This window comes from Neltuma alba, unplaced genomic scaffold (genome assembly GCF_004799145.2).
Source record: "Neltuma alba isolate B1F8T4 unplaced genomic scaffold, ASM479914v2 tig00010335_pilon, whole genome shotgun sequence".
In the NCBI taxonomy this organism is placed as follows: Eukaryota; Viridiplantae; Streptophyta; class Magnoliopsida; order Fabales; family Fabaceae; genus Neltuma; species Neltuma alba.
Genome location: NW_021635245.1, coordinates 439,300 through 463,932, shown reverse-complemented (window position 1 = coordinate 463,932; position 24,633 = coordinate 439,300). Strand labels below are relative to the sequence as shown.

At 36.1% G+C, this 24,633-nt stretch overlaps 1 pseudogene; it reads right to left on the bottom strand.

Annotated features, from left to right (window-relative positions):
- The window catches only part of LOC114755757 (transcription elongation factor TFIIS-like), a 60,818-nt pseudogene extending 36,953 nt beyond the window's left edge, over positions 1-23,865 (bottom strand).
- Positions 23,866-24,633: the final 768 nt, after the last annotated feature.

Genomic DNA, 24,633 nt, shown 5'->3' with positions numbered 1-24,633 from the left:
CAAGGCACATAAAGCAAGGAGTATAGCTACACAATCATCATCATCATCATCATTTAGTTCAACCACATAATAGCATATGAAATTGTATAGCAATCAATGCAACACTCAACATTAAGGTCAATTAAATCTTACTACCTTGATCAAATGCTCTTTGATTTTCTTGTTCTTCTTTCTTGCTTCCACAAATGTCAAACCCTAACATGGTAATCCAAAAAGGGTAGCAAGAATCATCAACCATTCCACATAAAAATCAACGACATAACTCAAGGACAACCTTTGTCTCTTAAAGCTTCTACCTTTGTTCTTTAAATTTTAGGGTTTGTTTCCTTAACCCTAAAAATTCCCTCTTAACTCATTCCTACATGATTTTTCATGTAGATTCTAAATATATACTTAGATTTAAGAAAATAAAACTTACTCTTCTAGTTTCAATTTAGATTTAAGAAAATAGAACTTCCTCTTCTAGTTTCAGCTTGGCCGAACCACTATGGTTCATTTTCCAAAAATTACAACTTTGATTTTATGGCTTCCAACACTTGTTCTTTATGTTTATCCTATACCATTTTCCATTTTGAACACAATGGAAGCCTTAAAACTTTGAAAAACACATCCTAGGGTCCAGTTCTTGGTTTGGTGAAAACACTTTAAAAATAACCTACAACCACTTGTAACCACTAGGATATATCATGTTTTGAAGTGTTCTAGCAAGATTTAACAACCAAACTTCCTCCCTTACTTATTATACACCTTTTCCAGCACCAAAAAGGAAGAAAACCAGAAATTTCAACCATACGACTCAAGGGAAACAAGCAAGGAACCATTTGGAACCATAAACTAACCTTGATTCTCACTTGTATGCTTAAAGTTGATGCCTTTCTCCTTGGTTTTCCTTTGAAGTTCTTCCTTTTCCTCTCTAGCTCTCTCTCGATGAAACATATTCAGAAAAATGGGAGGGGGGGAGGAGCTCATTAAGTGCACAAAATATCCCAAGCAACAACATTTAATGCCATGCCATGTGTCAAATGCTTACTTAATCTTAATCCTCTCTCTTAATTAACTTAATGCCAAATGAAATTAATTTCAAAAGTGAAATCCTCTCCATTGGTGGCTTGACACTTGGAAAGCTTTATTACCATCCATTAGAGGCTTGACAAGTGGCAACTTGTGGGCCAAGTGCAAGACTCTAGTCTTCACTTTATTGGTGCACTTCTACTCCGGGTTTAACTTCTTTTCTATAACTAAGTGCTCTAGCCTCTGTAATTATTTTTTGTTAGATCCACAAATTATTCTCCTCATTTTTATCTTCCAAAATTACCCTCTTTGTCTCAAATTTAATTTCCCAATAATTAAATAAAAAGGAAAACTAATTTCCTTCTCTTTAGTGATTTTTCCAATTTTCAAAGGAATTGGGAAAAATCCTGGATACTTGAGGGTCTTCTTTTAATTTTATAATCTCTTATAATTCTTTGGATATCATAGGAATTTTCTTGGGATTTTATTCTCCTTCCAATTATTTATTTGGAATTTTCCAAATAAAAGGCCTTAAACTAGCTTAAATCGCCCTTAAATTCCTTTGTAATTTCTCTAAGGGTAATTTGGTCATAATACTAATTTTATAATCCCATATAATTCTCAAGGAACATTGTCCTTATTTTTTCTTAACTTTTTTAGGCTTGGAAATATTTTTCCATAATTATTCTTGACCAATTTTTCCTTAATTAGTCAAACTTTTCATAATTGGCTTGGAAAACTATAATAATTATTTTCCACCAAAATTCTTCTTTTTCTCCTTGTCATTTTTGACCCTTGATTATTTAGGAACATCCCTACTCCTAAATGCCATACTACTGGATGTGACATTTCTCCCTCCTAAATAAATTTCGTCCTCAAAATTTAAAGCGCATCTTATTAGAAAAGTTCAGGATACTTTTTCTCTATTTTAGTCTCCATCTCCCTCATAGCTTTTTCCAATGTAAGACTTTCCCAGACAACCTCAACTAGTGGAAACTGCCTATTTCTCAACTGTTTGACTTTTTGATCAATGAGTCGCTCTAGTTTGATCTCAAAGACGAGTTGTCTTGGAGCACAATGTCATCATAGCTTATGACATGTGTCAGGTCTAGATGGTACTTTTTTTATTGGGAGTTATAGAAGACATCATAAATTTGACTTACATTTGGGGAAGGGTCACTTATAATCTACTGGTCCAGCCTTGGACAAAATTTGAAACGGTCCACCGTAGTTTGAACTTAACTTCTTAAGCTTTAGGGATCGACCGACTTCTGTTGTTGGTTGCACTTTAATCACCAACCTCAATCTTTAACTGTCTCCTTTAATGTTTGGGTAGCTCTTTTGTCTACTTTGAGCCGTTAGAAGTCTTTGCTAAATAACTTTAATCTATTGGGAAGTCTGATCTACTATATTAGGACCATACTTCTTTCATTGAGCTCTATCCAGCACAAGGGAGATCTACACTTCCTCCCATAGAGTGCTTCATATGGCGCCATTCAGATACTTACATGGAAATTGTCTTCTTAAGCGAGTTCGGCTAACGGTAAGTACATATCCTAGTTACCGCTGAAATCAAGTACATATGCGTATAGCATATCTTCTAACATCTGTATCATTCTCTGTGTCTGCCCATCCGTCTTGGGATGGTAGGTTGTATTGAATCTGAGAGTAGTGTCCATTTCTTCCATAAGGACCTCCAAGACTTCAAGTAAATCTCAGGTCTTGATCTAAAGCAATACTACTTAAGTACCTCAGTAGCTTAACAGCTTCCTTAATTTTCATCTCCTATTTTCTGTTGGACTTAGTACATTCTTGCCAAAATGGTTAGCATGTCTGGCTTTTGCACTTTCTTACATTACTTGCCAGGGTCACACTTTCTTGGGCTACTCTTGCCTGAAACACTTAACTAAATAGTACTGACGAGAAACTGAGGCACTGATTCTGATAGGCTTAACCCTGATACTTTGCTGTCTTAGACCCCTTTCTTGATCTATCTTTAGTTGGGTTTTCTCAGCTTACATTCTTGTCTCTCACCTCATCTTAAGGATTTATCCATCAATACTCTATCTGTCTCTGCATCGTATGGGATCTTCCTATATCTAGAGCTAGCCTAAATGTCTCTTTTTCAGGTCTTATGGCTCTACCCCTCTAACTTTGGCTTTCCTTTGTTAATCGGAAGGAAATTGAATCAGCCTAATTAATGATAAGGTTTTCTAGAAGGAAGTCGTGGGTACTCTCTCAACATCGGTTTACAACCGAAGGAGGTTTTCACATCCTCAACTCATTCCTAGTCCTTATCTTCCCAAAGTGGTACTATACTCTTAAGATCTCTGGGAGACTTTTGACCATAAGACTAAGTATAGTCACCTCCTCTCAGTTGGTCACCTAACTGATAATTCCCCAAAATTGTTCCAAAAACCTATATCATTCTCTTAGACTTCATGTTAATTCCCTAGGCCACCTATTTGTCTCTTTAGGTGTCTAAGCCAATTTGTCTTAGGAGTTCTCTTATTCCTCCAGCTGCTCTTACCGTCTCTTACTATTTTAGAACGTTATAGAGAGAGGACTTTGCAACTTCTCTTTCCTCTACTTTCCTTTTCAGTAAGAGCTTATTGTAACATGCATAATACCTGGTATTTCAAATGCAAGGAGTGCAAGCTCTTATCGGTTGCTGTGTTTGTAGTGTGCCAACTAGACATCTCATCTGTAAAAAGGGAGCCTCTCTTTCTGTTCGCAGTTGCTTTTGGAAGTCATAGGGAGAGGACTTTGAGATTCTTCTTCTTTCTACTTGCTCTAGTACTCTACTAAACTTAGATACGTCTAAGCCTAGCTTCTTTCTTGGCTAGTCATACTTCCATTGGGTAAGGTCAACTTCGCTTGCCTTGCCTCGGCTGCTTCCCTTTCCTGCTCGGATAGGGTACCTTGCTCCATCTTGAGCAATGTAAATTTTAATCTAGAGGACCAATTCCCACCCTCTATAGGAAAACTCTTAGCCAAGACATTATCCCCTAAAAAAAGGTGCCTCTCAACCTAAACCCCAAGCGATTGAGTATCTCCTAACATTAAGGGGAACATGCCAACCTCTAAGCTAGTTCCCTGCGTAGCTATCTGTCTTGTCCTCTTCTTCTTGGTCCTTGAGACATTTCACTAGGGCTCTCTATTTGGACTTTACCATCTCTAAGTTCCTATTCATCCATTCCAGGACTTGAGATAGCTACACTATCATGGTGCCCTAGCCCTAACGAGGCTGTAAGAGCTTATCTAGCTTAGGTTGCCACTTACACCTTCTTAATGGTGTAAAGACTCAATGTAACATCCCAAAATTTCTAACCTAGAAATAGGAAAATATGTTATATCCTAATATATTTAGCATGGTTAACAAAGAAATTAGGGTTGACCAAGGCTAGGTGAAATAGAAGACAAGTAAACAGCACAATAATTGAAGTGAAGATTGGAAAAGGACCAAACTGTCATTTTTGAAATGATTGGTCTATGAAGGGCATTATCATAATTAGTGCCTGAAAATCCTAAAAATTTCCAGTAAATTATAAAAAAAGAATTAATGTTGTAGAATGATATTTGAGGTTTAGGAAGTAAATACAGGCTGAAAATAATTTATTAAGAAATTATTTTAATTATTAATATTCTGGCTAAATTAAGGAAAAATTAGCCAATATTAATTATTAAAAATATTTAGAGATCTTAAAAAATTATGAAAAATTAAAGGAAATTCATTTAGGAATTATGGAAATTTATAAAATTATTTCCAACCCTAAATGATGAGGAGGTTAGCTTTAATTGAATTTAAGGCTAAATTAATATTAGTAGATTGTCTGTTTTTACATAAATGACAATTTAAGGAGTTATAGAGGGAGAAAAATTATGAAATTAATCAGGAAATACCCCTTTACTGAGACATAATTAATAGTGAGTTGATATAAGAATTTTGAGATACTAGAATTTTTCAGCTATCAGATAAAATAAACCAGTATTATATTAAGACTCAGTGGACTGTTTGCACAACAGGGGTGATAAAATTTCCTACAGATGGACAAGGACACATGTCACGCCTAAATTGGCCAAGAAAAGAAAAAGAAAATAAAAATAAAAAGAAAAAGAAAAAGAAAATAATAAATCAAGTTAGGTTAAAATCTAATTAGGATTAAGTAAGATGATTAGGGTTAAGTCATCTTTCGTAGGATTGCGACATGTGGCAAACATGGTTCATTGGATGGCTAGGATTCAACCATCTACTTTTGAAAAGTCAAAAGTTCCTAGAAGAGGGATTAGCCAAGTTAATCAAGGGATTAAGAGAGTTAACCTTGATTAGAGCCTAATTAATCTTAATAGATAAGAAGAGATGACATAAGCCCTAATGACTCATCATCCAAGTGTCAACATATTAAGCCACATAGCCTAAGATTTGTACATTTGGAAAGAGATAAAAATTGGAGGGCCAAGATTAAGTCTTATGCAAGAAGGGCAATTGTGAAATTAATGAAATTTGAAGCCTATAAATACCCCCTCCCACACACCATTTCGTCCAAGTGGGAAAGAGTGGGGAACCTCTTGCAAAATTTTATTTAGAGAGAGAAAGAGAAGAGTTCTAGTGAGAAGAAATCATTTGAAAGCAAGGTAAGCTTCTACAACTCTTCTATTTCAAGTTATAATGATTATATGTTTATTTTAGGCTATTTGAATGATAGTGGAAAGTCATTTTTCTAAGGGGAAGTGCTGCCCAAATTTTCTCAAAATGGATAGGAATGGTTTAGGTTATGTATGATTAAGATTAAGCATGGTTAAAGGTTAAAGATTAAGTGGTTACATGTTAGTTTGGTTGAAAATCCTTTTCCCTACAAATATATATATGGCTCGGCCAAGCTAAGTCAATGGGAAGGGATTGGATTTTCATAAAACTAATATGATAAATGGATTCTACATTAAAAATTATATAGGAAAAGCCCAAGAAAGTTCAAGAATCAAAGCTAGAAAAATAAACCCTAAAAATCAAGAAAAAAGGGTTTAGGGGGTTATATTAAGTTATGAAGTTATAATAATACTTAATGTTGTGTCATTGGTTGCCTAATAGGCTATACACAACAAAGGGACAAGGATCTAATCAAGAGGAAAGAATTCAAGAGGAAGGAAAGCAATCAAGGTAGCTTTTGCAATTCATTATATTAGAGTGTCACCTTACTTTATATGATTATGGCTATGTGTTTTGCTAACTTGTTATGCTATGAGGTGGATGAGAATGCTATGTTATATGATGTTGCCTCCATGCAAAGTATGCCTTGGCTTATGCTATGTTGAGTGCTATGAATGTTTATGATGATATGTCCTTGCCATAGCATGAACATAAAGTTAAAGTATGCATGCATGTAGCTTGATTTGCAATATATTGTGTGACCTTGATAATGTATGCAATTGCTACTAAGATTCCCCAAGAATCTTAGCCCAATATTTAAACAAACCCTAAGGCCTCCAACAACCAAAGACAAAGGAAAGGAGTTGGCTCTTACTTGAAGAAGTAGTAAGCCATAGTGACTTTATATGGCTTTGAACCTTTTTAATTTGGAAGAATGTAATATTAAGCATGTTTAAGTTTTCAATAGTATGACTAAGGTTAGAAGTATACAAGCATGATTAGAATAGTTTAAACATGTTAGAGATAGTTTGAATAGCCAACAAGAGTATGTTATAATGTGAAATGGTCAACTAAGTCAAGTTACCCTTCCAAAAGGGGTAAAAAGTCAACTAAAATGGATCAAAGTTTGACCAATGACCATATGAGTACATGAGTGAGTTAGGTCATGAGATTTGGTGAACAAAGAGATATGAATTTTCTCTTTAAAACGAGGGGTAGTTTGCCCAATTCCGATAACTGAGCAGAAAGTTTTGCCTTTCCAAAGTTAGGCAAAAATCAAGTAAAATCCGAAAATGACCAAATGAACAGTAACTCTTTCAAAGGAAATTGAGCTCAAATTTCAAGGCAATCAGTTCAAAAATTATTTTTCCTCAAAATTTTATCCAAAGAGCTTTTTGTAGAACTTGGATTCACTCAATTTTGATTTTTCTACAATTAGTTATGAATTTTCGAAGTTTGTCACATTTTAAGGTGACAATGAACAGTAACCCGTAAATGAAAATTTTCAAACTTGATTTTTCATCATTTGTAGCCTTCAAAAGTGATTCCAAATGCTTTCACAAGGAAAGTTAATTGATTCAAACATAAGGTGTTACACTCAACCCCTAACTGTCTTATTTAACTCCTTATCATTACTTTTCCTTTTGAGGGGGAATCTGGTAACTCTAAATAGTGGCTACTTCTCTCTTCTTGACTTCTACTTATCTTACTCTCTGCGACCTCTAAAAGTCGTTATATCTCATTGAGATACCACCTCAACATCTAAGAGTTATTGTGTTCATCTGTTATGACCAGAATCCTTGTTTGCAGTGATAGAAGTTACCACCTCCTTTGGTAATCACTCTGTATTCGTCTATTGCCACTAATTCCCTTGGTTTATCATGACGAAACACACTTTTCTCTTAACCTCTACTAGTCTCATGTAGCTTCATTCATTGTACTATTGCCTATCTGGGCTTTCGTTACGAAGTTTAACTTAACTTCAGGATTTACTCCATTTCTCTTGGGGGTAGGATCAGGGTTTTGTCCTTACCATTATGGGACGACAACCAATTCAATCCCATCACTACATCAACTTCATGGAAGGCATATATATCAAGTCTAAGACAGCTTAACAGTGCTCATAACCAACTATACAGTTTAAGCACACATCAGATGTAATTATCCTATTATGTGTTGGTATGGACACATGTATATCATAAGGCAACATATTCATAATCAAGCCAAGTCTTTTAGCTCAGCCATACAAAATAAAAGAATGACTAGCAGCCTAATTAAACATTGCAATCACTGGGGAGTTATTAAGAATGATTGTTCCATGGATCATTTCTGGAGACTTCCTGACTTCTTCCCCTGTGATGACAAATACTCATCCTTGGGTGCGTGACCTTGGCTTTTCTATATTTTGCAGGCATTCTCTTGAGAAGTGTCTGGACTTGCTGTAAGTGTAGCAAACATTTTTCTCGACCATATACGTTCTATCACCGTGACTCTTGCCATAATTGGGCATTCCTCGCTATTTAGAGGCTTACCTCCCTTCTTACTCTTTTGGTTGTCCCATAGCCTCTTCCTCTTCCCGTTCGCATAAGAGAGGTGCCACCCTGATCTCTTTTCTCTAACTTGGGAGTAGGCTCAATCATCAAATGATGGTTCAAGTTATTCTCTATAATTCAGCAGGCCTCAACTGTCTTGTTGAAGTGCTCGAACTGCCTGGGAACAATCATCTCCCTTAAGGACTACTTTAGTCCTCTGACCATCTTTTTGGTCATCTACCTTTCATTATCTCAGTAACATAGGTAACTGAAGTAGTGAGAAAGACGTCTAAACTTAGCTAAGTACTCATCAAATGACTTGTTATCCTTCTGCTTCAGGGTTAGGAATTGTGCTTCCTTTTCATCCCTGACTAACCTCAAAAAATATTTCTCATGAAATTACTCTAGGAACACTTCCCATGTCACCCTCTTGTTTCGAGCATCTAGAAGAATCTTGGTATTCTTCCACTAATGATCGGCATCCTTTTCTAGCTGGTAAATAGCCATTTGGGCTTTCTGCTTAGTCAGACAGTCTAGAACTTTGAAAATCTTTTCCAAGTGATTAATCCAATTCTCTACTGCTTGGACGTCAACCACTCTATCGAAGGATGATGAACTATGCTTGTAAAAGCATGTCATCTACTGTTGGATGCTATCGGGGTCTACTGCTGGCATTACTGATCTAGGCAATTGTTTTGTTGCTTGTGTTGCTAAGGTTTCTTCCTCTAGCTGCCTCATGTCAAGGTTAGCCACTGCCACAGCTACCGCTGCTACTATTACAGCATCTCTTTCTTATTCGTGGCTAGCTTGTGCCGTTCTCAACCCTTCAATAGCCTTTTATTGCGACTCTAAGTTTTCCAAATTAATCGTATTAGATCGGAATGGACCCTTACGTCGTGTCCTGAGGGTCTCTCCTGCAAAGGGTTTCTTCGAGTTCTAACCAATACGCTAACTAAACGAATAGTATATTCAAGGAACAAGAAATAAACATCATGCTTGGATTTCATTTAACAATATATGCATTCACAATACAACATTCAAGCATCAATCACAGCAATATAGTTTAATATACATAGCTATCAAACATGCCAGACTAACCTACTCAGGTTAGTTGTATCAAAACAAGTCCTACATCAATTTTACGAGGATCTAACTGAAACATCCTACCTTTAACCTCTTAGAGTACGCATTTGTAAGCATTAGGGTTCAAGCAGGTGATGACACAAGCCCGTGGATTTAAAATTTCAACATAGTTACTTGGGTTACTATTCACTGTTCAAATTTTAGATTACAGGCCTAATTTCAAAAATTCATAACTAATTCTATAAAAATCGTATTGAGGTGTTCTAAAATTCTACAGAAAGCTCCTTCAATTCCCTTTAAGGGAAAAATATCAAACTGGACTTATCCATGACCAATTCATACAGTTTAATCAATAAAAATTACTATTCATTTGGTAAATTTTGGAACTCCCAGTTTCTGTGCCTTAAATTTGAAAATTTGTATCTCAGTGTGTACACATCCAATTAAGGTGATCTATTTCTATTTCTTTCTATTTCTTTGGCATACATAAATTGGGTTTACGTTTTCCCAATCATCCTCATACATTTCTATTCATCCCATAAACATTATAATTAAATACATGGCATCATTGGCATCCATAACATAAATTACATAATAGGAGAATCACACATTGAATAATAACATCATTCATTAACATCAATAATTCTCCATTTTCTTCTCCTTGCCTCTCATGCCATTATTGCCCACCATTGATTAACCTAAATGGTTGGTTAAGGAAGGATGAGATTCAGGGGAATCTCAGTAGCAAACACTACCCATAAGCATGCAAGACACAATGCACATGCATGACATGTTGTAACATTAACACATGAATGCCATGGAAAGTAAGCTAAAGCATTTCATGTTTCCATAACATATTGCCAACGCAAAACACAACATAAACTTGCAAACATCTCATCATAGCTTAGTCATATTGTTGTTGGAAATTACGCCCTAGGGGCTAATAATTATGTTTTGAACATTGTTAATTTATGAATTTATTAATTATGTTATCATATTATTTGCATGTTTACTGTGATGACTATCCTTGGATAACTCATGGTTTATCCTAAATATCCCTGGTCGGTCATCTATGTGGGAGCAGAGATGAAATAAGACCAATATGACTTTAAAGATATATAGAGATATAAATTAAAGTCATAGGCACATGTAAGAGTACAAGGTGTTGGACCGACCCACTATGAGAGAGCTGCATGGGTTAAGTCATAAGCTTCTCTCATATACAAACTATGTCACTGTGCCCTTTGACCTGAGATCATCATGGATTCCTACATGAGAAACACGTAGCTTTGACCTAGTCAAAAGTCACTTTTGACCGAGTGATCATAAAGACTATGTTCAGGCTTAGTGGTTTTTCATGCGGAGGAATGTGAATGGTCAAGATGGAATTTGTCCCTCACATTCGTAGAGAGATATTACTGGGCCCCTCGATGAGTGAGTCTGAGAAATGTATGGCCATACTATAATGGAAAGGTAGTTCCGTTTCTATACTCAGACTACTCAGGGATCGAGAAAGTAATGGTCATGAATAGGAGGATGATGTTCTCCATGCCTCATCCATGACCAAAATGTCATGTGACAAAAGGGACGCGATATGGTTGTATGAAAGGTTACATCGTTCAACGATCCTCATATGATTTGGGTAGTCGTAATGTCTTGCTAGAGACCGCTTACGACTTGTGAGTCATTATAGTTAATGGCCCACTGCCAACTTCATATGGGCCTACAGGGTCGCACACAAAATAGCCCAACGCGAGTTATGATGTCCAGATTCATTGAATCTAAGATATGTCCAGATTCAATGAATAATATAGGGTGGACATGTATATATATATTCGTATATATATATTATATAAATATAAGAGATATTAATTGTTAGATTTAATTTATAAAGATAAATTAGATCTATGTAAATTAATTCCGTCATATCTTTATTTTTGAATTAAATAAATAGGTGAATTAAATCTGTGAGACGGATTTAATATAAACCATATTTATTTAATTATTCTCTTATTTGATTAGGCAATATTTGATATTGTATTAATTTCAGAATTAATTTAGGATTAATTTCAAAATTAAAAATCATTCATTAAACCTATAGCATCCTATATATTTGATATGAGGAGCTGGGATTTTAAGAGGGAGAGCGAAAGCACTAAGCAGATAAGGGACGGCCAAAAGTGAGAAGAGAGGACGGATTTTTGAAAACCCTAGACGGACATAGACGCTAGCACGTCGTTCGAGATTGAGGGCTACTCGTGTGGATACCGGTAGAGGAAGCCGACTGGAGTTGTCGACTTCGAACGACAAAGGAGGCGAGCAGAGGCATCCTGAACGGCGGAATCACCGAGCCACCTGGAAATCGAACACCGAAGGTAATGCTTCTTACTACCTAACTTAAACGCGATCGGTAGATCCGGGCAAGGGGTTGAAAGTTTTAAATTTTAAGTTGATTTCCGCTGCGCGTCATCTTTCAATTCCCTTCAATTGTCACATCCAGTAATATAGCATTTAGGAATAGGGATATTCCTAAATAATTAAGGGTAAAAATGACAAGGAGAAATGGTTTTCCAAGCCAATTATGAAAATTTGACTAATTAAGAAAAATTGGTCAAAATTAATTATGAAAAGAATATTTCCAAGCCTCAAAAAATTAAGAAAAAATAAGGACAATGTTCCTTGAGAATTATATGGGATTATAAAATTGGTTTTATGACCAAATTGCCCTTAGAGAAATTACAAAGGAATTTAAGGGTGATTTAAGCTAGTTTAAGGTCCTTTATTTAGAAAATTCGAAATAAATATTTGGAAGGAGAATAAAATCCCAAGAAAATTCCTATGATATCCCAAGAAATTATAAAAGATTATAGAATTAAAAGAAGACCCTCAAGTATCCAAGATTTTTCCCAAATCTTCTGAAAAGTGGGAAAATCACTAAAGAGGAGGAAATTAGTTTTTCCTTTTATTTAATTATTGGGAAATTAAATTTGAGACGAAGAGGGTAATTTACGAAGATAAAAATAAGGAGAATAATTTATAAATTTGATAGAAAATAATTACAGAAGCCAGAGCACTGTAATTATAGAAAAGAAGTTAAACCCGGAGTAAAAGTGCACTGATAAAGTGAAGACTAGAGTCTTGCACTTTACTTAGCCCACAAGTTGCCACTTGTCAAGCCTTCAATGGATGGTAATTAAAGCTTTCCAAGTGTCAAGCTACCAATGGAGAGGATCTTGGCTTTGGAATTTAATTACATTATGATTTAAGTTAATTAAGAGAGAGGATTAAGATTAAGTAGGCATATGACACTTGGCAAATCATTAATGATGGTTGGTGGAATATTTTGTGAACATTAATGAGCTCCTCCTCCCCCTAAATCAGATCATGTTTCTGCCAAGTGAGAAAGGTGAGGGAAAAGAGAGAGCTTGATGGAGAAATCATGAGAAAGGGAGCAACTTTGATAATCTAAGTGAGATCTAAGGTTAGTTGTTGGTTTCAAGTTGTTCCTTGTCTTGTTTTCATGCTTTGTATGGTTAAAATTTCTGATTTTTTCTCTTTATTTGGAGTTGGCCGAAATGCTTATGGTGTACGGGAGGAAGTTTTATTGTTCAATCTTGCTAGAACACTTCAAAACATGATAGATCCTAGTGGTTATAAGAGTTTGTAGGTTGATTTTGAAGTGTTTTCTTTGTTATGTTGCATGAGAACCATTTCGGCCAAAGCAAGGTCTAGACCCTAGGATGTGTTTTTCAAAGTTTTGAGGCTTTCATTGTGTTCAAAATGAAAATGGTGTAGGGTAAACCTAAAGAACAAGTGTTGGAAGCCATAGAATCAAAGTTGCAATTTTTGGATTTTAAACCCTAATGGTTCGGTCAGTTCAAAACTAGAAGAAGGGATTTTATTTTGTTAAATCCAAGTAGATATTTGAAATCTACATGAAAAATCATGTAAGAATGAGTCAAGAGGGAATTTTTAGGGTTTAAGGAAACAAACTCTAAAAATTAAAGAACAAAGATGGATGCTTTAAGGGATAAAGATTGTCCTTGAGTTATGTTATTGATTTTTATGAGGAATAGTTGATGATTCTTGCTGCCTTTTTATGGATTGCCATGTTAGGGTTTGGCATTTGTGGAAGCAAAAAGGAAGAACAAGAAAATCAAAGAGTATTGGATTAAGGTAGTAAGATTTAATTAACCTTAACGTTGAGTGTTGCATTGATTGCTATGCAATTTCATGTGCTATTATGTGGCTAAACTAAATGATGATGATGATGATGATTGTGTAGCTATACTCCTTGCTTTATGTGCCTTGGCTATTGCGTGTTAGAGTGCTACATGTATGAGGTAAAGTAGTTCCCTATTAATAGCAAAAAATTGGAATGCTTGTAATTGATGCATATTAATGATTTGGTTGATTGATCTTGCTACTGGGATTTCTTAAAATATCATCCCCAAATACAATCTAACATTTTAAGGCCTGAAACTCCCAAGAGCAAGCTACAGATTGGAGGCTAAATTATGTTGTCACACCATAAAAATTCGTGGACTTTTGGTTATGTAAATATTCGGTTGGACAGTGTTGTAATCCCTAAGCAGGACGTTAGTTTAGAGTCACGTTTTATTAAGTTACCAAATGAATTTCTGCATGAAATTTAGTATGCTTAAATTTGACGTCATGAGCTTCACATTGATAGGTAGCATGTTAAAAATGGCCAACTACATGATTTTTACTAACTTTTCAAAGTTAAGGTTCAGAATCTGGAAAAAGGATGTTTGCCAAATGGACAGAGGTGAATTTCATAAAAACCTGACACTTTTTCAAATGGAATTGGTTCATAAGATTATTTTTCCTTGAAAGAGAATTCAAATTGATTTTTATAGAATTTTGAACCACTCTATTTTGATTTTTCTAAATTAAGTTATGAATTTTTGAAGTTGGGCCAGAAAATTAGATTTTTACCCGATGAACAGTAAAAATATGAAAATCAGCGTTTTTCATGGATTTTTTAGCCCAAGACCATCCAATGGGTCTAAAATGGTTTTAATTAAATCCTAAGTGGATTCGATAGTAAGGTGTGATATTTTTAGTATCAGAGCGGAGATTTTGACATAGGATAGAACGCTCTGCTTAATTAATATGTCAGTAGAAGGGAAATTGACATATTGTTGCAGGAGAATACTACTGTCTATTTATTGAATGGTTTAACTATTATAATGTAGGACAGAGTAGAATGGCCTGTTGTGGCGGCAATAGTGACTCAAAGGGTTCAATTAACCAGAGGAGACCAGGAGAACATTTCCCTCAATGGTTCGATAAGAATGAGGACTATAGCCTTGTAGCAGATTTCTACTATGATACTTTATGGGAGAGTAACCCTCCGCCTGACATAGCCACAGTTGCTTCCAATAATCCTTAGAGGATTAAGGTCATTAAAATATCTGATGATGATGGAGCTGGACCTAGTAAAGTCAAACTACTTCTAATTATGAAAGAATTTCACACCATAGAAGACCTAGCCAGGGATTTTAGGGAGAAGGGCTGGTACATTAATCCCAATGAGAATCAGAATGCCCATGTGTATCTGAGATATCTAGAGGATATCCGAAGGCTCTACCATTATGTGACTAGGGAAGATGCTACCCTAGAGATGATGGATTGGATATTAGCATTGCTTAGAGTACCCCCTCAGACCCAGCTTTGAAAAAATAGTGTGAGAGACATTTGTAGTCGCATGGATATTACCAGCTTCAATGATCTCATTGATGCCCTTGAGATCTTTGTAAGGAATACATTTCCTTGAGTAGATGCAGAAGATTGGATCCTGATGACAATAGATGTGCTTCTGTTTATACCCCAATGGAATAATGAGTTCTGTCGTTTGTGTCAGATGTTGGGATCCTATGTTAAGTTAATGGACGCAGAGCCTTGAGAGTTTCACCATTTCCCATTTCGGATAGTTAGTTAGACTTTTGTAGCACTGACGTAAAACTTGTATTGTTACAGCTAACCGTAGTAGGTTAGTCTGGTATGCTTGATTGCTATGTATGTTCCTAAGGTGGCTATGTATGTTAAACTATATTACTGTGACCAATGAATGATGCTTAAATGATGTATTATGTATGCATATGTTGTTAAATGAAATCCAAGTATGATGTTTATAGCCAAAAATTTGGCTTGAATGGACCAAAATACCCTTGGTGGCTAATAGAAAGGGTAAGGGCAATTTTGAAACTTCAAGTTGACTTTTACATCATCATTGCATCATCCTCTTGTATCATGCTTACCTCAACCTTCTAGAAGATGCCAAGTGTCATAAAAGTGGTGGAGGAGATGAGAGATTAGATCCTAGCCGTTGGATCAAACTTAATTCCTCCGACTTTACTTGGCCAACGTTTCTCTGGCTTCCTTTATGGCCTTCCGAGCTCAGAAAATTCTTCTGTCTGCTCTATAAATTCTCTTTGATTCTAGAGAATATCTATGAATTTTCTTAGGCCATAACACTTCCTTTAAACCTTGCATAAAAATTTATTTACCAAAATGCCCTTTTTATCGGCAAAACCGGGTCTTTAATTTATTAAAGCCACTCCACTGGCCTTTTGGTTATGGGACTAATTTTATAAATTAGTACAACCTTTAAACCATTTAACCTCATTTTTGTATACATTTTTGAAGTCTCTTGCTATTTTAAATAATTACCTCAAATGGTATACTTTTTACCGGTAATAACCTCATAAATTCCATTGAAGCTGCCTCAGGGGTATTTTCGTCTTTTCTCTTCACAGAAGGGCCTTAGAATATTATTTTCTATTTTTTAGGATTTTCTTGGAATTCTTTGTATACTCTTCCATTTTTATCCTTGTTGGTCATAACTCTCTGAATTTACGATTTAGTCCCTGCTTGGACTTAGCTTCATATGCTCTCTTTGAGGCTTCTAGCTTAACCTTTGGCCTATATCTAGTCTCTTTTCTCTCTCTGGGCCTTTGAGACTTTACTGGAGCCTCTAACTTTGATTACACTTTAGCCCCTTAAAACCTTTACTTTGGAGTTTTGTCCCTGAAACTGTTTTGCCTTCCTTTCTCATCTTTGGGACTTCTGCTTAAAATGGGTCTAGTAGCCTATCCAATTTAGGCTATTTCTGGTACTTCTAGGCCTAAAAGTTTGGATGTTACAATGAGGACCAGGGATGAGTTGAGGATATGGAAACCTCCTTCGGTTGTAAACTAGTACTGAGAGAGTACCCATGATTTCCTTCCAGATAACCTTATTATTGATTAGGCTGGATTCAATTTCCTTCTTATTAATAAAGGAAAGCCAAAGTTAGAGGAGTTAGAGCCATGAGACTTAGAAAAGAGACATTCAGGCTAGCTCTAGATATAGGAAGAACTCTATGTGATATAGAGACAACTGAGTATTGACAGGTAAATCCTTAAGATGAGGTGAGAGACGAGAATGTAAGCTAAAAAGATCTAACTAAAGACAGATCAAGAAAGGGGTCTAAGACAGCAAAGTAACAGATCAAGAAAGGGGTCTAAGACAGCAAAGTACCAGGGTTAAGCCTATCAAAATAAGTGCCTCAGTTTCTCGTCAACACTGTTCAGTTAAGTGTGCCTGGGTAAGAGTAACCCAGTGATAGTTAACCTCTGGGAAGTAATGTAAGAGGGTGAAAAAGCTGGAAATGTTAGCCATTTTGGCAAGAATGCACTAAGTCTAGCAGATAATAGAAGATGAAAGTTAAGAAAGCTGTTAGGCTACCAAGTGTCCTAAGCAATATGGTTTCAGACTAAGACCTGAGATTTACTTGAAGTTTTGGAGGTCCTTATGAAAGAAATGGACACTACTCTCAACTTCAGTATGGCCTACCATCCTGAGACGGATAGGCAGACATAAAGAATGATATGGATGTTAGAAGATATGCTACACGCACGTGTGCTTTTTTTCGGCAATAACTAGGATACATACTTACCGTGAGCTGAATTCGGTTAAGATAACCATTTCCATTCAAGTATTCGAATGGCGCCATACGAAGCACTTTTCGGGAGGAAGTGTAGATCTCCATTGTGCTGGATAGAGCTTAATGAAAGAAGTAAGTATGGTCCTAATATAGTGGATTAGACTTCTCAATAGATTAAAGTTATTTAGGAAAGACTTCTAACGACTCAAAGTAGACAAAAAAGCTACTCAAACATTAAACGAAACCGTTAAAGATTGAGGTTGGTGATTAAAGTGTAACCAACAACAGAAGTCGGTCGATCCCTAAAGCCTAAGAAGTTAAGTTCAAAGTATGTTAGACCGTTTTAAATTTTGTCCAAGATTGGACCAGTAGATTAAAAGTGACCCTTCCCCCGAATGTAAGTTAAATTCATGATGTCTTCTATAACTCCCCATGAAAGAAGTACCATCTAAACCCAACACATGTCATAAGCTATGATGACATTGTGCTCCAAGACAACCCGTCTTTGAGATCAGACTAAAGCGAATCATTGATTAGAAAGTTGAACACTTGAGAAACAGGCAATTTCCACTAGTTGAGGTTGTCTAGAAAGGTCTTATACTAGAAGCTATGAGGGAGATAGAGACTAAGACAAAGGAAAAGTATCCTAAACTTTTCCAATAAGATACACTTTAAATTTTGAGGACAAAATTTATTTAGAGGGGGAGAAATGTCACATCCAATAATATGGCATTTAGGAATAGGGATATTCCTAAATAATTAAGGGTAAAAAATGACAAGGAGAAATAGAAGAATTTTGGTGGAAAATGATTATTATGGTTTTCCAAGCTAATTATGGAAATTTGACTAATTAAGGAAAATTGGTCAAAATTAATTATGAAAAAAATATTTCCAAGCCTCAAAATTAAGAAAAAATAAGGACAATGTTCCTTGAGAATTATATGGGATTATAAAATTGGTTTTATGACCAAATTGCACTTAGAGAAATTACAAAGGAATTTAAGGGCGATTTAAACTAGTTTAAGATCCTTTATTTGGAAAATTCCAAATAAATATTTGGAAGGAGAATAAAATCCCAAGAAAATTCCTATGATATCCCAAGGAATTATAAAAGATTATAGAATTAAAAGAAGACCCTCAAGTATCAAAGATTTTTCCCAATTCTTCTTAAAAATGGAAAAATCACTAAAGAAGAGGAAATTAGTTTTTCCTTTTATTTAATTATTGGGAAATTAAATTTGAGACGAAGAGCATAATTTGGAAAGATAAAAATGAGGAGAATAATTTATAGATCTGATAGAAAATAATTACAGGGGCCAGAGCACTGTAATTATAGAAAAGAAGTTAAATCCGGAGTAAAAGTGCACTGATAAAGTGAAGACTAGAGTCTTACACATCCTCTTGGATGTTTCAAGGTCCTAAAAATATCCATACACAATGCCAAACATTCATTAGAACCAAGACACCAATCTATTTCCTACCTGGTTCTTTCTTGAACATAATTGAATTATAACTTTTCAGTTTAATTCCAATCATCCTAAAATTATTTCCACATACTATCCCCAAATAATTTTGTATTTAGAATCCATTTCCAAGCTCAAAAAAAAATCAAAATCCAATCCTAACCATTCAGAACAGTCAAGGTCGAACAGAATCACAAACTAAGGGAAAGTTGGATTTCTTGCAAAATCAACACAGAACCACTTGATTCTTGTTGTTTCCAAGCCTTTAAACATGCTTTTAACATCCATATCATCTTCTCCTATTTCAATAAATTTCGTGCAGCACCTCCCCATAGGATTTCAATCATAAAAAATCCAATCAAACCAACCACCAACCCAAAAATAACAAGGGAGGTAGAAACTACATCAAAAACGGCACACATACCTTGTTTTAGAGCTTGATCTGGCTTGAGATCACTTGGCCTTTCTTTCTCCCTCTTCTTTCTCTCTTTAGAAACCATTTTGCAAGAGCTTTCCCATGGGTTCAAGGAGCTTGGACGAAATGGAGGGGTGGGGGGTATTTATAGAAAGCTAGAACAAATCCTGGCCGTCGGTTCCGATTCGATCTCAGCCATCCATTCTTTCTTCTTGAATAAGTAAGCTTTCTCTCCAAGAAATGTGACACTTTTCTAGGGTGATGTCATCTTGATGACATCATGCTTACATCATCAAGCCACATGTCTTTAATCCAACCGCACACATGTCTTGCATCCGACCGTACACGTAATATCTTCTTTTCCCATCTAACCGTATACTTCTCTCTTCCATATTCGTTCATCATTTTGGCATTAAAATAGGGAAGAAATTAATATAAAATTCGTGCAAAATATAGCCCATAGGCATTCCTCTACCTATTTTGCCATTCTACACCATATAGGGTACTTTTTTGAGTCCTGACTTACCCAGTACCACTAGGACATGTTCTGGCACCATTTTCTCATCTTAATTAAGTATATATATGATGCCATCTTAAAGGATCATGGATAAAAATAATTAGCTCTACTGATAGGCTACTTAACCTTATTGAGTCACGCAGTAGAGATTTCACTATAACAAGTAGACAAAGGACTGTCTAAAATATTCTCATACTGCGTTCTGATTTTTACGCTGTCCATAAATATCTTCTACTGACTCAGCATAATGACTCGTAGGTGTCATGATTGCATTTGGTGACTCAGCACCGTCAAGATGGTCTTTAGATATTTTCTTTCTCTTTTTCCCAGAAATATTATTAAATAATACTTAATCGGGGTTACCTTCTCCGAATTCTTTCTATCAGCTCATAACTCCGATGATCTGTATCTGGGTTTCATTCTTTCCCTTTCATCACGGGAAATCCCTCTAATTTTTCTTGAGTCAAAAGTCAAACTGTAGACAGTTATTTTGACTTTCCCAGGATAGGGTATAAATAGGCTTTAAATTTAATTAAAGCTAACCTTGTCAGTTTCTGGGGACGGAATTAATTTTACAATCTGTGTAAATTCCTCAACTACTGTTCCCTAGTTTTTCCTGATTATTTGTGGCCATCTATCTCAAATTGTCTAAAACCCTGGAATGACTTTAGGGCATTTCCATCATTTCTAGCTTTATATCGACTCTGGGATCCTATTCCCATTTTTCTAGAATTTTTCTAAGTCATTTGGACCCTTTTTGCTAACTTTGAGCATTAGCTGACTAGAACTTTTATTATTTACAATTAGGTCTCTACGTGGCCTAAGAATCTTTTCTTTGCAATTTGGTCCCTCCTTAGGCCTAACCTTCGGAACCATTGCTTACAAGTTTCTGGCTTAACCTCTGGCCCTTAGTTGTTTCTAGTTTGTCATTCTTTAGTTCCCGAACACTATTGTTTTCCACATTTACCCTTAGAAAATCTCTTTTTCCTTTCAAGGGATCTCCGGGACTTTCGTTGCATTGGACTTAGTAATCATCCTTTCCTTTTGCTATTACTTGTATCTATGAGCCAAAATTTGGGATGTTACATTACTCCCCCTCTTATAAAAATTTCATCCTCAAAATTTCAAGATTAAACCTCAACCTCTGCTTTTCCTAGGAGGTTTCTTAGGGAGAATGTTCTTTGGCTCTCACTTTCAGCCTGCAGATTCTGCTTTTTGTTTTCTTGGCCAGGCTTTAGCCTTAGGTTTCATACTTCAATCTCATGAACTTTCACTTAATCTCATAAGTTCTTATGCCCTTGGGCATTTACATGAATGTTTTTCGTGTTCTTACACATCTTTCATTCCTTAGGCACACATATTCAACATTGTGCCTTAACATCATACCTTTTCTTAAGGTGTCTCATCATATCGTGGCTTTCTGGGTTTCCCTTATCATATCTTCTCTAGGTACTTCCTATATCTTCATATTTTAGACCCTTTCATACTTTATTTTAAGGGCCTATTCCCTTTCTTTTACATTCTGATTTCACACATAGCTTGCCTGAATACATAACTTTCAGGACTTACAGCCTGTGGTTCCCTTAATTCTTACTTTCCTTACTTTTCTTTGTTGACTAGAACAAAATTGAGCTCAGTCTAATTAACAATAACAGTGTCTATGGGAAAAGTCAAGGGTACTCTCTCTATACTAGATAACCAACCTAAGGAGTTTTCCCATCTTAAACTCATCCTTGGTCATCTCATTCTCGTGCCCCAAAGAGATACTGCCCTTGTAGCTCGGCAACATTCCCTTAGGCTTGGTCTACTGTGACCTTGGGAGCTACTGTACTCTACCGTAAGCCTCTTCATGATCCACTGTGACCCTGGATTCTTTCATATTCTACCTGAGCCACGTTCTACTCTTTAGGAGCCTTTAGACTAGTAGGCTGAGTTAGGGAATAAGTCACCTATCCTCAGCCAGTAACTTGACCGATTATTCCCCAGAACTGATCACACACACCCATATTGCCTTCTTAGGCCTTACTGACAAGAGCCTTTTGTCGTTCGCCTTGGGGTTCTCAATCAAAAATAAATCCAAGCTATGCAGCATAGTGCAAACACGGGTCGTTTCACTTTTGGGAGCCTTTATTAATTAGCTAAGCTAGACTAAATGCCATGCAGTGCAATGAAAGGGGGTTTTGGGTTTGAAGATTTAAATGAATGATGACTAAACTAAATGCAATGGAAATAAACATAAGCTACTATACTTTTGGTATTTTTGATAAGATGATGATGGAATGGAAATGAATGATAGGAAATCTCTTGAGAATGGTTTTGATGGCAATCATAGTTCACTTAAGATATTGGGAGCTTCACAAATCCATTAGGTTTTCTTAATAACAACCCCAATAACTCAGTAAGTCCAATGTTTAAATCAATGAACTTCATTAATGAAAACATTGTTAAACTCCCCTAATGTGTAATTTGAGAATGATCATGCAATTGGCTCAATGTAACCCACAATCAACTTAGTATCAAAACATGACCATGCAAGATAGGAGAGAATCATGAGAGTTACAAAGAAGCATATGTGTGACCACATATATTTAAGCACAAAATTTAACATCAAGCAATCCAAACTACAAAAGTAAATCATTAACCAATGATTACAGAATCAACTAAAGTGTCTCACTAAGAATTTACAAATCCTAGACCTAGGAAATCATAAATACATAGCTAGAAACTAAAGACTGAAATTGAAACTCCCCTTTGAAGCTTGGAAACTCATGCCACACCACCATTCTTCGAGAGTTGATAAGCCCTAGCCCTCCATAGCTTTAAGAAAAGCTCCAATTGAAGTGAATCCGTCGGCCATGGTAGCTGGGAGTGGAAGGAAATGGATAGGGAAGAAGATAGAGGTGGAGAGGCAAGAAGATGAGAGAATAGCGGTGTTGGAGATGATAGAATGGAGTGTTAGGTCAAAAATAGGGTTTCTAAGGGCTTGAGGGGTCAATCTGGGTCGGATCATATGAGTAGAGGGTCCATATTTGCGTTCTGGATCTGAATCTGACGTTCCTGATACGAAGAGGTTCGCCGCGGCGAACTATGCCAGAGAGGTATTCTAGTGAGATTTTGAGAGTTTGCCCCGGCGAACCAAAAAGTTTGCCCCGATGAACTATTCTAGAATAGCCACTGATGCACATTTTCAGACTTTTTGCTACAACACAGCATTTTCTTGGAAACTCTCATGTTGTGTAATGCTTTGGTCTTCAATCTTGGCTCTAATTTTCAAATGTCCTACAATAAAAAGCAACAATTTGAAGCATCAATTGTCCTAGAAATCAATTGAATACAATTAATAACTAATTATGACAATTTTACCCTAAAAAAAACACTAACACAAAGCAAGGACTCTAAATCTAAATTAAGCACAATTATCAATAAAAGGAGCCAAAATCTATGATAAAAACCCTCAAAATGATATGAAATAACATAGAATAATTAGATTCAATCACTTACTCAATCCTTTCTTCCAACACCGGAATAATTCATCCTTTTTCCTTAACTTTTAGCTACCTCAGGCCATTTCCCTGTCATTTTACCCCTGTAATTTTCTAGGCCATTTGTTCACCTCTATGGCCTTCTAGGCTTATCATTATATCCATGACAGTCTGCCACACCTTACGATTCCTTTTCTCATCTTGTAGGGAGAGGTCTTGTAAAATCATTTTCATCATATCCTCAGATATTCTATCCTTACATCACTCTTGGCTAACTTCCCTCTCATTGGGGTAAGGTTAACTCCGTGAGCCTTGTGTTGGTTGTTATTACTCTTTCCTGTGGGAGGACGTATTGCTCACACCAGAGCACATCACCGGAACCACTTTACCGCCCTTGATGGAGGACATAACACTTTTACAGGTACGACGTCAACTCTACTGCTCCGGGAGGACACACTGTTACCTTCATAATGTTGTTAACCCCATCATAATAGTTCCCCTTCCTTCTCTTCAGAGGACAGCTTGCCCTTGGCAGAGCAGCATCGACTCTGCATCAGAAAACCACCTCCCAATTTGAGAGACATTCTATGGCTAAGACTTGCCAGTTATTTAATCTCCATCCTGGCATATTCTTACATGCCAAATCCCTATTAGGCGAACCTCTCAACCTCACCCGTTCGATCATCCTGGCAATGGCATTTGTCTGTATGGATCTCATCTCTCAGATTCCCTATTGGCCTGAGTGCTATAGTCGTACTTCTCATAGATGCCTTAGGGACACAAAAGAGTACTATTTAGTCCCCAACGTTATCAAGTATCTACACATCATCAGGCTCTAAGCATCTTCGGGAACTTACTCATCTCTCTCTATAAATCAGTTCCCAATGCAACCATCAACTTTCACATTCTCATCTATTTTTGTTCAAATCTATCCTCAAGAGGGATCGCGCCTGACTTTATTCTTTCTAACTTTCTTTACCTCTTGACCATTTATTCTTATGGTCAGGTATTGATCACCATAACCTCATCACATCATAGAGCGAACATTTAATCACCTTATTATATGGTATCTAGGTCAGGCACTAAGATCATCATTGACTCTTCATTCATTATTATCTAATCTCTGTCCCTCTTAATTTATTATCCCTTAGAGATTTTTACCTCTATTCAGGGATTTGAACAAACCTCAAAAAGCTTGTCCGGTTACCTTGCCTCTATCGAGGTTACATCGATTACTTAGGGTTTAGGTTGTCACTTAGTTCCCCTATTGGGGCACTAACTGTCACACCCTGATAATTTTATTCTAATTGATGAATGATTTGTGACTGACTATGGTCAAGTAGTATAGTAGACTGGTAGAGGACCCAGGCTATGAGGAAAAATCAGGATAGGGACATAACAGTCATTTTTGAAAAGATCGGTCAAGAAAGGGTAGTATTGGAAATAATGTCCAAAATTCCTGAAAATTCCCAAAAAATCATAAAAAATAGAAAGGAGGGTACAGAATAATGTTTGAGGCTTAGAAGATGAAT